Genomic DNA, 16,868 nt, shown 5'->3' with positions numbered 1-16,868 from the left:
AGCTAGTAAGTGTTAAGCATCTAAGGCCAGATTTGAACTCAGGTACTCCTCACTCCAGGGCCGGTGCTCTATCCACTGCACCACCTAGCTGCCCCTACCTGCTTTCCTTTTAATTTTGGCTTCATTTAGATTTGTTTTTGTAAAACCTTTTTTGATATAATCAAAATTATCCATTTTATATGCTATAATGTTCTTTATCTCTTGTTTGGTCATAGATTCTTCCCTTATCCATTAATCTGAAAGTTTGAATATCCTATGCTCCCCTATTTAACTTACAATATTACCCTTTATGTCTAATTTATTTGCCCATTTTGACCTTATTTCAGTATATGGTGTGGGATGTTGATTTATACCTAGTGTCTGCCAAACTGCTTTCCAGTTTTCCCAGCAATTTTTCTCAAATAATGGGATTTTTTGTCCCAAAACCTTGGATCATTGGATTTGTCAAACACTAGATTACTATTGCCATTTGCTGCTGTGTATTGTGTACCTAATATAGTCCACTGGTCCCCCCCTCTATTTTTTAGCTAGTATTAGATTATTTAGATGATCACTACTTTGTAAAACATTTTGAAATCTGGTACTGCTAGGCCTAAGGTCTAGGTTTCTGTCATTAATTCCCTTGATATTCTTGAACTTTTGTTTTTCCAGATATTTTATTATGAATTTTTGTAGCTTAACAAAATATTTTTGGTAATTTGAATGGTATGGCACTGAATAAGAAAATTAATTTATATAGAATTCTCATTTTTATTATATTGACTCATCCTACCCCAGAACAATTAATATTTTTCCAGTTGTTTACATCTGACTTTATTTGTGTGAAAAAAAGTTTTGTAATTGTGTTCATATAGTTCCTGGGTTTTTTGTTTCCTTAGGAGGTAGACTGCCAAAAATTTTATATTGTCTACGGTTATTTTAAGTGGAATTTCTCTTTCTATCACTCACTGCTGGACTTTGTTCATAATACATAAAAATGATGATGATTTATAGAGATTTATTTTATGACCTACAATTTCACTGAATTATTACAACTAGTTTTTAGTTGACTTTCTAGGATTCTTTAAGTATACATCATATCATCTCCAAAGAGTGATAGTTTTGGGGGGCAGCTAGGTGGCACAGTGGATAAAGCACTGGCCCTGGAGTCAGGAGGACTAAAGTTCAAATCTGGCCTCAGACACTTGACACTTATTAGCTGTGTGACCCTGGGCAAGTCACTTAACCCCAATTGCCCCTCAAAAATAAACAAACACAAAAAGAGTGATAATTTTGTTGCCTCATTGCCTGTTTTCATTCCTTCAAATTTCTTTTTGTTTTCTTATTACTATAGCTAGCATTTCAAGTACAATATTGAATAATAGTGTTGATAATGGGCATCCTTGCTTCAACCCTAATCTTATTGGGAAGACTTCTAGCTTATCATCATTACAGATAATGTTTGCTGATGACTTTAGATAAATACTACTTATCTTTTTAAAAGAAATTCCAGGGGGCAGCTAGGTGGAGCAGTAGATAAGGCACTGGCCCTGGATTCAGGAGTACCTGAGTTCGAATCCGGCCTCAGACATTTGACACTTGCTAGCTGTGTGACCCTGGGCAAGTCACTTAACCCCCATTGTGCCACTTAAAAAAAAAAAAGAAAGAAAGAAATTCCATTTATTCATATGCTCTCTAGTGTTTTTAATAGGAATGGGTGTTGTGTTTTGTCAAACACTTTTTCTACATTTATTGAGATGGCTTCCATTGGCTTTCTTGCTGATAAGGTAAATTATGCTGACAGTTTTCCTAATATTGAAGCAGCATCAATAAATTTAAATGGTCATGGGGTTGACCTTTGTGATATATTGCTGTAATCTTATTAGTATTTTATTTTAAGTTTTTACATAATTATTCATTTGGGAAATAAATCTGTAGTTTTCTTTCTCATTTTCACTTTTTCTGGTTTAGGTATTAGTACCATATCTTTGTCTTAAAAATGAATTTAGTAGGGGGCGGCTAGGTGGCGCAGTGGATAAAGCACCGGCCCTGGATTCAGGAGTTCCTGAGTTCAAATCCGGCCTCAGACACTTGACACTTACTAGCTGTGTGACCCTGGGCAAGTCACTTAACCCCCATTGCCCTGCAAAAAAAAAAAATGAATTTAGTAAAACTCCTTCTTTGCCTATTTTCCCCAGATAGGATATATGGTATTATAATTAATTGTTCCTTAAATGTTTAGTAGAATTCACTTGTGAATCCATCTAGTCCTGGAGATTTTTTCTTAGGGAACTCACTGATGACTTGTTCAATTTTTCTTTCTAAGATGGGGTTATTTATTCTATTTCTTCTGTTAATCTAGGCAATTTATATTTTTTGTAAATATTCACTGTTTTGCTTATATTATTAGATTTATTGGCATGTAATTGGACAAAATAGCTCTAAATAATTGCTTTAATTTCATCTTAATTGGTGATGAGTTCACCCTTTTCATTTTTGATACTGGTAATTTGTTTCTCTTCTTTCTTTTTAAAATATTTAACCAAAGTTTTATTCATATATTTTTCATAACACCAGATCCTAGTTTTGCTTATTGGTTCAATGGTTTTCTTACTTTCAATTTTATTAATCTCTCCTTGAATTTTCAATTTGGTATTTAATTAGGATTTTAAATTTGTTTGTTTTATAGGTTTTTTATTTGCATGCCTAACTCATTTATGTGTTCTTTTTCTATTTTATTAATGTAAGCATTTAAAATTATAAAATTTCATTTAAGTGTTACTTCATTCTCTTTAATGAAATTATTGATTATCTCTATGATTTGTTTTTTGACTCTTTTATTCTTTAGGAATGGATTATTTAGTTTCAAATTAATTTTTATATTTCCAGGGCTTTTTATTGAATGTAATTTTATTGCATTGTGATATGAAAAAAAAAGATGCATTTAATATGTCTGCTTTATTGCATTTGGTTGTAGAAATTTTATGCCCAAATACTAGGCCAATTTTCGTGTAGGTTCTCTGCACCACTAAGAAAATGGTATATTCTATTCTCATTCAATTTTCCCCAGAGTTATAGCATATCTAACCTTTCTAAAATTCTATTTACCTCCTTAAATACTTTCTTATTTTTTGTTAGATTTATTTAGTTCTGAGAGGAGAAAGTTGACCCCACACACACTAATATAGTTCTTACTATTTATTTCCTCCTGTAAGTCATTTAACTTGTCCTTTAAGAATTTGGATGCTATACTATTTGGTGCATATGTGTTTAGAACTGTTATTAATTCATTGTCTATAGTGCCTTTTATTAAAATGTAGTTTCCTTGCTTATCTGTTGATAGGATCTATTTTTGCTTTTACCTTGTTTGGGATCATGTTTGCTACTCCTGCATTGTTGTGTTTACTTTAGCTGAAGCATAATAGATTATGCTCCAGCCCCTTACCTTTACTTTGTATGTGTCTTGTAGCTTTTTTGGTTTTGGTTTTGTTTTTTTTGTGGAGCAGTGAGGGTTAAGTGACTTGCCCAGGGTCACACAGCCAGTGAGTGTCAAGCATCTGAGGCTGGATTTGAACTCAGGTCCTCCTGAATCCAGAGCCAATGCTTTATCCACTGCATCACCTAACTGCCCCTCTTGGCTAATTTTTAATCTACTTCCTTGCTTCCATTTTATGGGTGAGTTAATCACATTCATATTCACAGCTGTGATTACTAATTACGTATTTCCCTCCATCATATTTGCCCTGTTTAGCATTGTCTCTATCTCTCACCCTGTCCCCCCCTTAACAAGTGTTTTACTTATCACCATAGCCTACCCTAATCTGCTTTCCTTTTTATCAGCTCCATACCCTTTTTCTCCTCATCCTCCTTGCCTCCCATTTCCATTTAGGGTAAGCTATATTTCTATACCCAACTGAGTGTGAATGTTACTCCTTCTTTCAGCCATTTCTTATGTAAATTTCAAGTACTGTTTGCCATCACCTTCAACTTTCTCTCCATTGTAAAAGCTCATTCCTGCCTCTTTTATGAGATAATTTATCACATACTATCCTTTTGTACTCTCTTCTACCTCTCCTTTTCCCTTTCTTCCAGTATATCCCTCACTCCTGAATTTTGTTTTTTTGGATATCATCCCATCATAATCAACTCACAGCTATGCCCTTTGTTCTATGTGTAGGTGTATGTGTATGTGTGTTTATGTATATATATATATATATATATATATATATATGTATAATTGTGTATGTATAAATGTGTATACATGTATATATACATACACACACTATCTATCTTTATACATATATTTCTAAATGCTCTAATAATGATAAAATTCTTAAGTGTTCCAAGTGTCATCTTCCCATGTAGCAATGTAAACAGTTTAACCATATTGAATCCCTTGTGATTTCTTTTTCATGCTTACCTTTTAATTTTTTTCTCTTGAATCTTGTATTTGAAAATCAGATTTTCTGTTCATCTCAAGTCTTTTTATCAGAAATGGTTAAAAGTTCTCTATTTCATTGAATATCCATTTTTCCCATGAAGGATTATATTCAATTTCACTGGATAAGTGTTTCTTTGTTGTAATCCTGACTCCTTTGCCTTCTGGAATATAATATTCCAAGTTCTCCAATACTTGTTTTCTTGTTTTTGTTTTGTTTGTTTGTTTGCTTGTGGGACAATAGGGGTTAAGTGACTTGCCCAGGGTCACACAGCTAGTATCTGTCAAGTGTCTGAGTCTAGATTTGAACTCAGGGCTTCCTGAATCCAGGGCCAGTGCTCTATCCACCGCACCACCTAGCTGCCCCCCCTCCCTAAGTTCTCTGCTACTTTAATGTATAATTTGACAAATCCCATGTGATCCTGCTTGTGGCTCCATGATATTTGAATTGTTTCTTTCTGGCTACCTGCAGTATTTTCTCTTGGACATGGGAGTTCTGAATTTGGCCATAATATTCCTGGTAGTTTTCATTTTGGGAACTTTTTTGAGAGGTGATTGGTAGATTATTTCAATGTCCATTTTACTATCTGGTTATTAAGGGCAGTTTCCCTTAATAACTGCTTGAAATGTTATGTGTAGGCTTTTTTTCAATTATGGCTTTCAAGTAGTCCAATAATTCTTAAATTATTTCTCTTCATCTATTTCCCAAGTCAGTTTGTTCCAATGATATAGTTTACATTTTCTTCTATTTTTTCTTCTTTTTATTTAGCTTTATTGTTTCTCAATATATTATAGAATCATTAGCTTTCACTTGTCCTATTCTAATTTTTAAGGAATTATTTTCTTCAGTGAACTTTTATATCTCATTTTCCATTTGGCTAATTTTGCTTTTTAAGGAGTTGTTTTTAGTGATTTTTTTACATCTTTTTTTCTATTTGTTGTGTTTCCTATACCAAATTGTTGACTTTTTTCATGATTATTTTACATTATTCTGATTTCTTTTCCAAGTTTTGCTCTTCCTCTCTTATTTGATCTGTAAAATTATTTTTGACCTCTTCTAGGAATTCTTTTTGGACCTGAACTGGATCCTATTTTTCTTGGAGATTTTGTGTAACTATTTTGACTTTGTGGTGGGTTTTTTTGTGTCTTGATATTCTTTCTCACCATGGTAAATTTCTATGGTCAGTTTTTATTATTGTTTGTTCATTTTCCAGCCTTTTTTTGTTTGTTTTTACTTTTAACTTTGTGTTAAAGTTGGGCTCTTTTCCAGGGGTGGAGGAGACCCTGTTCCAAGCTTTAGGCCTGTCTTGCTACTATTTTCAGAGCTAGCTCTTGGGGCTCTGTATGTTTTCTGTGCTTCCTAGGTATATAATATAATCTAAAGAGAGTTGTGAATACTGCTCTTCTGGCCTGTGCTCTGGTCTTTACTTAGGAGGAGACCTCATCCCCCTATAACCTCCAGTGCTAACACTCTTCCTTTGCCAAAGACGATGACTGGGTCCCCTGTTCTCCTACATCTACAATTGCTATTGCTTCCTTCTTTATTGAAAATGAAACCAGGGTTCTTATTCTCCTGTGAACAACCATAAGTACTCTTCTTCTCCCTGGAAATGTGACCACACAACAAGAAAGGATAAAACAAAGGTAGAGAACCAAAAAAAAAATCTTTAGTGAATATTTATTGAAAAATTTAAAGAATATCCTGGCAGAAAGATAGTATCAATTCAACCAGAAATCATTCAGTATGTGAGAAAATAATTATTAATAACAAATTTCTTGGGGACCCAGTTTTAGCCTTTTCATGCCCCCCCCCCTCCACTTCAGAGGTCAATTTTTAAGAGAGAGTTTTAATTCTGTTCAGGACAAACAATAGAAATCGAAAATAGACTCTTTGACTAGCTCAGTGAACTGATTAAGCCACAACTATCTGGACTATGACTTGGCCCCTCAGGGGGTCTCTCCTGTAAGGATTGTAATGATGATACCTGCTGGAGACTTACTGTAGAAAAGCTCCTCCATGAGTAGGAAGCCTCTGAGGGCAAGCCATGTGGTTAAGGTCCTTGGTGTCAGGAAGTGACGTTTGCTCATGGATACTGTCTATCAAGGCTACCAGCCAATCAACTTGAGGAGTCTCCCATTTCTGGGAGGAGGACACAAAGTAGGAGGTGGATGCTGGCAGAGGGGTTCTCTCTTTTTTGGTTCCTGACCTCACCATGGTGGGTCAGATGATGGGGTCTCTTAGAAATAGTTAGATTTTTACCTTTCTCTCTGATCCTAATGCTCTTTAATAAATACTTAAATACTTCAATACTCTTGCTAAAGCTTATAATTTATTGGTGACCACTCATTAGATTTTAGATAGTATAGCTAGAATTTTAGCCCCATACACTTCCTTTAGTCCATGAGGTCATGGTAGAGTTAATATGGACCACCCTCAAGTCATACCAAACAATGGAATTGAATGATACTAGCCAATTGGCTTTGATCAGTGTGTAGTGACATGCCTCTATCAAATGAGAATAAAAGCCAGAGAGTAAAAAGGGTTGTGCTCCATTGGAAAAGAAGCCTTAGTATCCATAACAAGCATCTAATATTCAAGATAAATTTTCAAAATTATCACAAATATTTAAGACAAAAACCATTCTCCCACTAGAAAAATGGACAAAAGATATTTTAAAAACTAGTCCTCAAAGAACTACAAACTATTAAAAAATTATATAAAATTATCTTCAAAATCACAAATACTAAGAGAAATACAAATAAAAACAACCCTGAAGTTTCACTTGTCCTCACCAAATGAGTAAAGATGACAACAGTCAATATAGGGGTTGTTTTGAAAACATAGGAATACTAATATATTATTAGTGAAACTGTGGATTAGAAGAAACATTAAAAAACAACAAGAATTTTGAATTACTTGAAGACAGTGATTAAAATACCCATACCTTTTAATCCACTGATTCTGATATTAGGCACATACGCAAGAAGGACTGTGACCAAAAGAAAGTCTCATATACACCAATACTTTTTGGCAACACTTTTTTTTGTTGTAGCATACAATTATGAATAAAGTAGATATGGAATGGCTCAACAAATCATTGAATATAAATGTAATAGAATATTGATATTCCATAAGAAAGAAAATTAATATGAGGAATCATGGAAAGATTTATATAAACTCATACAAAGTAAAGTAAGTAGAAATACTTTAAAACTAAAAACTGAATATAAATGGGATGAATTTCCCATAAAACAGAAGCTGATAGCAGAAATTGGAAAGAATAATCTAACAATATGTTGTGTACAGGAGATACACAGAGTTAAAATAAAGTCCTGAAGCAGAAGCTATTATGCTTCAGATGAAGCAAAAAGAACAAGAGTAGCAATCTTGATCTCAGGCAAAACAAAAGCAAAAATAGACCTACTTGAAAGAGAGAATCAGGAAAATAAGATTTTGCTTTTTTAAAAAAGGTACCATAGACAATGAAGTAATATCAAAAAAATTTAAAGAAAGTTTCTTTGATAAATGCCTATTTCTTAAATAGAGAACTGAGTCAAATTTATAAAAATAAGAGCCATTCCTCAATAGATGAATAGTCAAAGGATATAAACAGGCAGTTTTCAGAAGAAGAAATCAAAACTATTTATAGTCATATGAAAAAAATGTTCTAACTCAGCAGTGATTAGAGAAATGCAAATGCCAATAACTGTGATATCACCTCATACCTATCAGAAATAATAAATTTTGGAGGGGATAAAGTAAAAGAGGTACATTAACAAACTATTGGTGCTTAGCTGTTCTAACCATCCTGGAGAACAATTTGGAACTATGTCCAAAGACTATAACATTGTGCATACTCTTCAACCTAGCAATGCCATTATTATGCCTCTATCCCAGAGAGATCAAAGAATAAGGAGAAGTAACTACAGTACAAAGTTATTTATAGCAGCTTTTTTGTGTGGTAGCAAAGAATTGGAAACTGAGGAGATGCTCATCAATTCTGGAATGGCCAAACAAGTTGTGGTATATGATTATGATGGAATACTGCTGAGCTATAATAAATGATGAGGGGGTGGTTTCAGGGGGGAAACAGCAAATAATGAAAAAATATGAACTGATATAAAGTGAAGAACTGAGAGATCATTGTGCACAGTGACAGCAATAATGTAATGAAGATCAACTATGAAATACTTAGCTACTCTGATGATTACAATGATACAAGATAATTCCAAAAGACTCATGATTGCTTTACAACTCCAAAGAAAGAATTTTGAATGTAAATTCAAGATTAATGTTCTCACTTTCTTTATGTTTGTGCTTTTTTTTTGATATGGCTAATATGGAAGTATATTTTGCATGATTTCACATGTATGATATAATTTACCTGCCTCTTTAATAGGTAGGAGAACTGAGAGGGAGGGAGAAAATTTGGATCTCAACATTTAAAAAGGAAAGAATTTTTAAACAAATAACCATTGATTTTTAAAATATTTAAAGATTGGGTAAACTGATGGTTAATTATTGTATGTCTTTAAAAAAGTAGGTTAGAGACTACAGGTATATAATGTTGCATATACTATGAGAAATTGTTGCATTGTTGGTTGGTTTTACTTCTTTTCTCTGCAACAAGGGAAGGTTTAAATGGGAAAATAGAGCAAGAAATGATTGAAATTAGGTTATTTTTAAATGGTTAAGAAAACAAGAAGGAATAGGAAGTGTACTAGGTTGAAAATTCTATTACAGCAGGAATCATATTTTTATATAAGCTGTGTATGAAATTTTTGTGTACCTCCCAGGACCATGCTGTTCTTCCCATAGTAGTTCTTTAATAAACATGTACCAAATTTGTTTGAATTTTTATGTCATTTCTTATCTTCTTCAGAGGTTGTTTGGAAACCCTGGAAAATGATAAAGTTTATAAAGAAATATTCTATATGTTTTGGCTAAATGGTTACATTTTTCCTATGACAATTATAATCATTGTGATAATGGGCATCACTTAAGCTCTGAGATTCAGTGTCTTCACCTCTAAGATAGAATTTTTTTGTTTTGGTTTTTGGTTTTTTGTGGGGAAGTGGATAAAGCACCTGCCCTGGAGTCAGGAGAACCTGAGTTCACATCCGGCCTCAGACACTTGACACTTACTAGCTGTGTGACCCTGAGCAAGCCACTTAACCCCAATTGCTTCACAAAAAAAAGCTGTAGGATCTACTTCATAGGGCTGTTGGGAGGCTCAAATGAGATGCTATATATAAGTAATCTGAAAATATTAAAGCATGTTCAAAGTATGTATAATTCATGATGATGATGATGATACATGAACAATGGATGTGGTAAATTACAGGGAGCTAAATTTGAAGTCAGAAAGATATGCTTTGTAATCTTCTTTTAGACACTAGTTTTGTGATCCTAGATAAGTCACCTCTATCCTGGAGTTTCATAGTCCATAAAATGAGGGGCTCTGACTTGTTTATGTCTAAGTGTCTTTCTAGCTCTAAATTGAATATCTATATAGATTGATGTTCCATACATACCTATCATTATGCAATACTTTTTAGTTGGCATGGAACTCCCTCCCAATTTAATAGCAATAGAACTCTCAGAGGCATTGATTGATAGAACCAAACTGTTCTTTCTCTTCTGAGCTGGAATATGGGTGATGTTGCCCTCTCTTATCAGAAAGGTATGTTACTCCTGAATTGAAGAAGTCAAAAGGAACCAATGGGCCTTTCCCACAGGATTGCCTGTAGAGACTCATCCTTGAAAAATCAATCTGGCATGGCATTGACATATGTTATTAGGAACTTTCATGAAAAAACTTAAAAGCCTGGGAAATTTCTCTGTGCCATGAATTAAAAAATGGGGAGAATAAAAAGTAGCATCAGCACTTCATTGGGGGAAAATTTGGTTAATAATGAAGCTTTAGCACTTCTCATTGAATTCTGATTTAGGAAGATAAAAAGCAGCTGTGTCCTGAATTATACATAAAGGGAGCAGTTTATAGATTATTCTTGCCTGTGTCTACTTGCATGTTTTGTATAATTTAGACGTTAATATATTGAGGACCCTTTTTTCATTTTCAGGCATTTTCAATGCCTGAATTATTGCCTTGTCCTTCCCAGTAGCATTTGGTGGATTTTATTTACATGTGTAAACTGGGAATTGGAGGATTAGGTTACAGTTTTGTATCTGTGAGAGAGATGCGTTAAATATTTTGAGCTAAGTCCCTATGATTCTGTGTGGCTCCATGGTACCATGAAGAATAGTGGTATGAAAACATATTATTTCATGATAAAAAATTGAAGATAACTTCTAGATCAGCTCCAAAGGGAGACTCATTTTAATCCCATCACTTCCTCAGCCTCTTCTAGCTTTGAGGTTGGCCAAATCAGAGAGGGAAGAAAAGAGGGTCAACATAAAAGGGAGCGAGACTCAATGGATCCTCTAGGAAACTGGTCATATCCATACTATACTTATTAGATGAGGGTCATATTTGGCTACAGGACTGCTTATCTGCTCTTATATTAGATATAAGGCATTTCCACTGCATGGATTTGGATGCAGGCAAATTCCCATGCAGAGGAATTTAGAAGAAAGAAGGAAAACTTTCAAAGCAGCCTTCATTGGGAAGAGAAAGGGGATACTATGCATTTTAATCAGTTGATTAAATGTCATTGCAAAATGACATAAATTGTAAAGTTATAATGCACTTGTTTCCAAGGGCAATATTAAATTCTTGTTAGGATTTTGTTTTTTTAAAGGAGAGATGAAAACTTCTCTGTTCTTTCTCCTTTGGTGGAAGCTGAAAGTCAGTTTGTTACACTAGTACCCTTGGCCTGCTATTAATGAGGTTTGTTAGCTTCTGTTTTTACTATTAAATGTAGTTTGTGGTTTTTCAAAATGAGGGATTAGCCTCAGCCTGTGGCCTTTAATTGGGCATTGTCTAATTGTTAATATTCATTTTCCATAGAGATTTGCTTCACACTCTTCAAAAAAGTTGATGAGTAGATGGTAGCTGCTATTCCCCTCTGACTTTTGAGCATAAAAGAATAAGTAATCAAACTTCACCTCAAAAAATAGCCTTGACAGCATGATTCTAAATCAGCATTTTGTATCTTTTTCTAGTTCATCCTTTTACAACAAGTAAAATAGAAATTAGTGACATAGTAAATCTGAGGATTCTTTTGGCAAATTTTGAGATTCCTGTGTCTGCATGTTCAACTATTTAATTACTAACACTAAGTAAAAGTGTTTTGATTTTTTTTATTTCCTGTATGAGCAAGAAAAGAAAAGAGAGAGAGAAAGAAAGAAAGAAAGAAAAAAAAGAAAGAAAAAAGAAAGGAACAAAGGAAAGAAAGAGAGTATAGATGATAGTAGAGGTGAAGGGAAGCATTCTTCATTTTGTTTATATAAAAGCTAGTTTCTGCCAAAACAAAGCTATACTTTTGCATTTAAGAATAAGCAATCCATTTTTCACTATACTAATGGAAAAACATCCCCTTGAAAATGGCAAATATATGGAAATTCACACCCTTTTTGTCTTAGCAGTAATAAAGATACGTAGTCTTAGCAAGAACATTCTGAATGGACAAGAGGAGAAAGATGAGAACCAGTAAGCTCAACAAGGGGAAAATTGAAGTAGTCAAGATGAAAGATGGACAAAATATTAGTGAGAATTTTAACTGCAGAGATGTATCTGTGTACTCATGTCTCTGCATAGCTATATATCTCATTGTCCTTCACATTCAAAGATGATGGAACATGTGGAAATAAAGAAAGATGTTTCTTATGATAGAAACATTATATCTGGTTTATTTTCACATAGTTTAAGTGAAAGCCCATGACTTTCTTAGATCAAGAACTTATAGGAGGAAGGAGGGGTAAACATAAATTCAAGCAGATGTGGTAAAATGAAGAGCCCTTTAAAAAAAACTTTTCCTTTTTCTAGGTGGCTAAAAATAACAGAAGTAGGGGCATAAACTATATAAATTCCAGTTATGGGACCAAGCAAAGAAATGATGTAGCTTATTGTGAAATGCAAAATAGTAAGGAAGATGCTAATGAGAGATCAATGTGATGTGTATGTTTCCAAACCAAACTTTAATAAACATTAGAACATGTCTGTCAGTGGCATAACAACCTCAGCAACAAATCTGAATAGTCAAGGAAGGTTTTTTGATGGATGGATAGGTGTGTATCTGTTTCTATGTGTCTGTGCCTTGGACACAAACTGTCTGGATTGGTATACAGTTACTTGGAAGGTGAAGAGTAACCCCAGTGACTGGAAAGAAATAATTATATTTCTAAGGGTATCTAATTTGAATTCAGAGAATGGTTTGAATATGAGAAAAAAAAATGTTTTTGTTGATTTTACAGCTAGAGTTCAGTCCTCTGCTTTGTCCCAGAAAAACACATGTTCCCTAGTTGATGTTCCCTGTAGGTGAAAGAAATCTTTCTCTGTGTTTCCCTCAGGTATCCAGCACCAGTATTGAGCACATACAGACATTCTTTCATTCATCCAACAAACATTTTTAAAAATTTTACTATGTGCAAGGTGCTATGGAAGATACTGTGAAGAATACCAAAGTGAATGACCTGGGGCAGCTAGGTGGCATAGTGAATAGAGCACCTGCCCTGGATTCAGGAGGACCTGAGTTCAAATCTGGCCTCAGACACTTGACATTTAACTAGTTGTATGACCTTGAGCAAGTCACTTAACCCCAATTACCTCCCTCTAGGAGCTTACAATCTAATGAAAAATAGTAAAACATTAAGTGTTCTAATCAATACAATGATGTAAGCTAAAAGGGAAATTTAGCTTCCTGTGAGCATAGTAGGAGATTATAAAAATTCATATGATGTTAGAGTTGGAATGGGTGTGAGATGCTTTGGTCTAGCCACGTTGTTTTAAAAATTGGGAAACTGGGGACCAGAGAGTACAAATGATTTGTCTAAGGTCACATAGTTATTTAGTGGTGGAAGAAGGGGAGCAGAACAAAGATCTTTTGGTTTCCAGCATGATATTGTGCTTCTAACTTAAATACTATGTGGTCATTCCCCTGGATGTGTAGATGACGGACAATTTCATTCAGAAGGTGGCATTTGAATTGGACATTTGAATTGGTTGGATAGAAATATTAGAATAGAAATGGGAAGAATTTTTCCAGGTAAAGGAAACTTTACTGTGTTTTTAAAAATCTGTGCCATTCTAAAATCCATCATCACACTATCCACTTAACATAAAAATGAAGTTATACTGAAAGAAAAGTTTCATGTGACCCAAACTATTTTTAAGTATCCAAGAAAACAGTTTCCTGGTTTTCTATGACTGGAGTGACCCAGATGCATCAAAACTGAACATTGTCAAGAGATTTAGCCTCATGATTTGTAAAGACTATTTCTTAAGTGTCTCACTCTCCTCCCCACACTCTGTGGTCCAGTCAAGCTAGATTATAGTCTAATGCTGCTGTGACTGATCAAGGGTATCCCCTATGTCTGTTTCTTTTTTTTTTTTTTTTTTTTTTTTAGGCAATGGGGGTTAAGTGACTTGCCCACGGTCACACAGCTAGTAAGTGTTAAGTGTGAGGCCGGATTTGAACTCAGGTACTCCTGAATCCAGGGCCGGTGCTTTAACCACTGTGCCATCTAGCTGCCCCCCCCATGTCTGTTATACTAGCTTTTTGCTTTCCTCTGTTTATCCATTCCAACACAAATGCATCCCCTTCCAGGAAATCTTGCCTGAAGTTTTAGTCAACAAAACCCTGCCCCAAGACCTCACATAGTACATTGCTTTATAACATTTTAATGTATTGATCATGTAATATTGAATATTAGACAGCTATGTGGCATGGTAGATAGAGTCCTGGACTTGAAGTCAGGAAGTCCTGAGTTCAAATCTTACTCCAGTGACTTATTGTGTTATCTTGGTCAAATAACTTAATCTGTCTCAGATTCAGTTTCCTCATATGTAAAAACAGGGTTATCCTAATAGCACCTCCCTCACAGGGTTGTTGTTAGGATTAAATTATATAAATATGTGTGTACACACATGTATACACACACACACACACACACATATATATATACATATATACACACACATAGTGAATTGTGAATCCTAAAAAATGCCACATAAATGTTGCATATTATCATTAACTGTTATTAGTTTTAATTGTATTGGTTCCATCTTCCTACTAGATAATTTGTTTGACAGTAGATACAATGGTTTGGGTTTTTTTTTTTTTGGCTTTTTGGGGGGTTTTTTGGTGAGGCAATTGGGGTTAAGTGACTTGCCCAGGGTCACACAGCTAGTAAGTGTCTGAGGCTGGATTTGAACTCAGGTCCTCCTGAATCCAGGGCCACCTAGCTGCCCCCAGATACAATTTTTTTTATCTAAACTTTGCATTTCATTCCCACCAGAGACTGTCTGCGTGTACTTGAGTAAATCACTTCATCGCCCTCAGTTTCCTCATCTGTAAAATCAGGGAATTGAACTAGATAATTGTAAGGTCTTTTCCAGCTCTAACTCTGAGTCCTTGAAGAGGCAGAATGGTACCAAAGAAACAGTGTTGTGATGGAATCAAAGGACCTGGCTGGGAATCTCAGTTTTCCCACCAGCTATCTGTGTGACATTGAGAAAGTCACTTAACCATTCTGAGACTCAGTTTCCTCACCTAAAGATAACTTTCTAAGATTCTTTCCAAATCTAGATCTATGACCCTATGAAGCAATTTACATTGATTCTATCTAATCTGGTGCATAATAAGCCAATATAAACATGCAAACAAAATGGAAAATGGTCTGCCAATAAGATGAGTGTGTTTAACTGGTTGTATCTTTATCTTTAGCTTTTGACTTTACTGTGAAAAGAGAGTATTATCATCTCTGGTGATGTGTTCTGATCTTGTGTATGGCATTTGCTACACAGTAAACACAATTATAACCACTTTGCTGTTGAACATCATGAAAAACCTTTTCTAACATATCTGTGATTTGATTATATATATAATACTAAATTACAATTACATAATTTGCATGTGTATTTCCTTTATTAATTATATATGTATATATATAGCTATATATGTATATACATTATATATATGTGTGTGTGTGTATATAAATTCAAGATATATATATATATAAATTCAAGATTTACAATGATTCTTCTAAGTTAGGGTATCTGGGTTTAAATCCTGCCTCTTCTCTTTACTACCTGTATTGCCTTGGGCAAGTCACTTAATTTCCCAATACTTGAGTACCTTCATTTGCAAAATGAGGAAGTTGGACTAGATGGTGGCTAAGGTTCATCCTAGCTCTAGACATAGGACCCTCTGATTCTTACAAAGAACCAATTAAGTCAATGCAAATATTATCATTTTTATTTTATACATCAGAAAACAAAGGCTCTAAAAAGGCTAATTAATATGCCCAGGGTCAAATACCAAGTATAGAACTTGAACCAGGCTTTTTCCATTATGCTGTGCAATGTGTGTAAAGAAAAAAATATATATTTACAATGTCTCAAGACTTGGAAAGAGTGGAATATTTCAGAATTCATTTGAATCCTTCAGAAAACATATCTAAAAGTCAATCAGGGTGTTGGGGAGAGGTTGGTGGGTAGGAATGAAAATTGTGTATGGGGTTGAATATTCTTAAGCACTTATTCCAAAGTTGGCAATTGCTAAGTGTTGATATAAAAAGAAGATAAGACTAGTGAATGAGAGACTTTGTAGCAACAAATGTGATAGTAATAATGTTAAAAATGACATGGGAGCTTGGCTATGAAAGAATATCTCATCCAGAAACCTGATTCTCCCCTACCTGAATAATTTATTTCTTCTAAGAGCATACAATGAGGAGAATAAAGCATAAATAGCATAGATACATGTACTAATGGCAAAATGTGGCAAATAAGAGTGTAGCAGAGCACTAAGATAGGAAAGAGGAGGAAGTTTCATTTGATTGAAAATATTAGAGATACACTCCACCCACCCCAACCCTGTGTAAACTGGCACACAAAGTTAGGTGACAAAGGCTTCAGTTGATCATCCCTTTATTCTATTTAACATACCAGAGAATTTCCCAGAATACATTGCTACCCAGAGGTATCATTAATCCTCTTTCTATTATCCAAATAATACCATCTAATCATGTCAGCCTTCATAATATACTCCACCTCCTACCATTTACCTTCTAAACCCTGCAAAGATATATCTCAGTTGCATACCAGACATCACCCATCCTTTTCAATTGCAGCTAAGGTTGCCTCTGACCACCATTTGCCATTCCATTGATCCAAAGTTGGCAAAGAAAGAAAAAGGAAAGCCAGGGTACCAAGATATGCCAAGGAATTCTCTTTTAAGGTAACAAAGTATTTGAGATATTAGACTGTTGTTGTTCAGTTATTCAGTCATGTCTAACTCTTTATGACACTGTGAAGCAAAGGATGCC

The sequence above is a fragment of the Dromiciops gliroides genome, chromosome 4 (assembly GCF_019393635.1).
Source record: "Dromiciops gliroides isolate mDroGli1 chromosome 4, mDroGli1.pri, whole genome shotgun sequence".
NCBI lineage: Eukaryota > Metazoa > Chordata > Mammalia > Microbiotheria > Microbiotheriidae > Dromiciops > Dromiciops gliroides.
The sequence above is the reverse complement of the archived record's forward strand: the minus strand, read 5'-3'. Positions refer to the sequence as shown.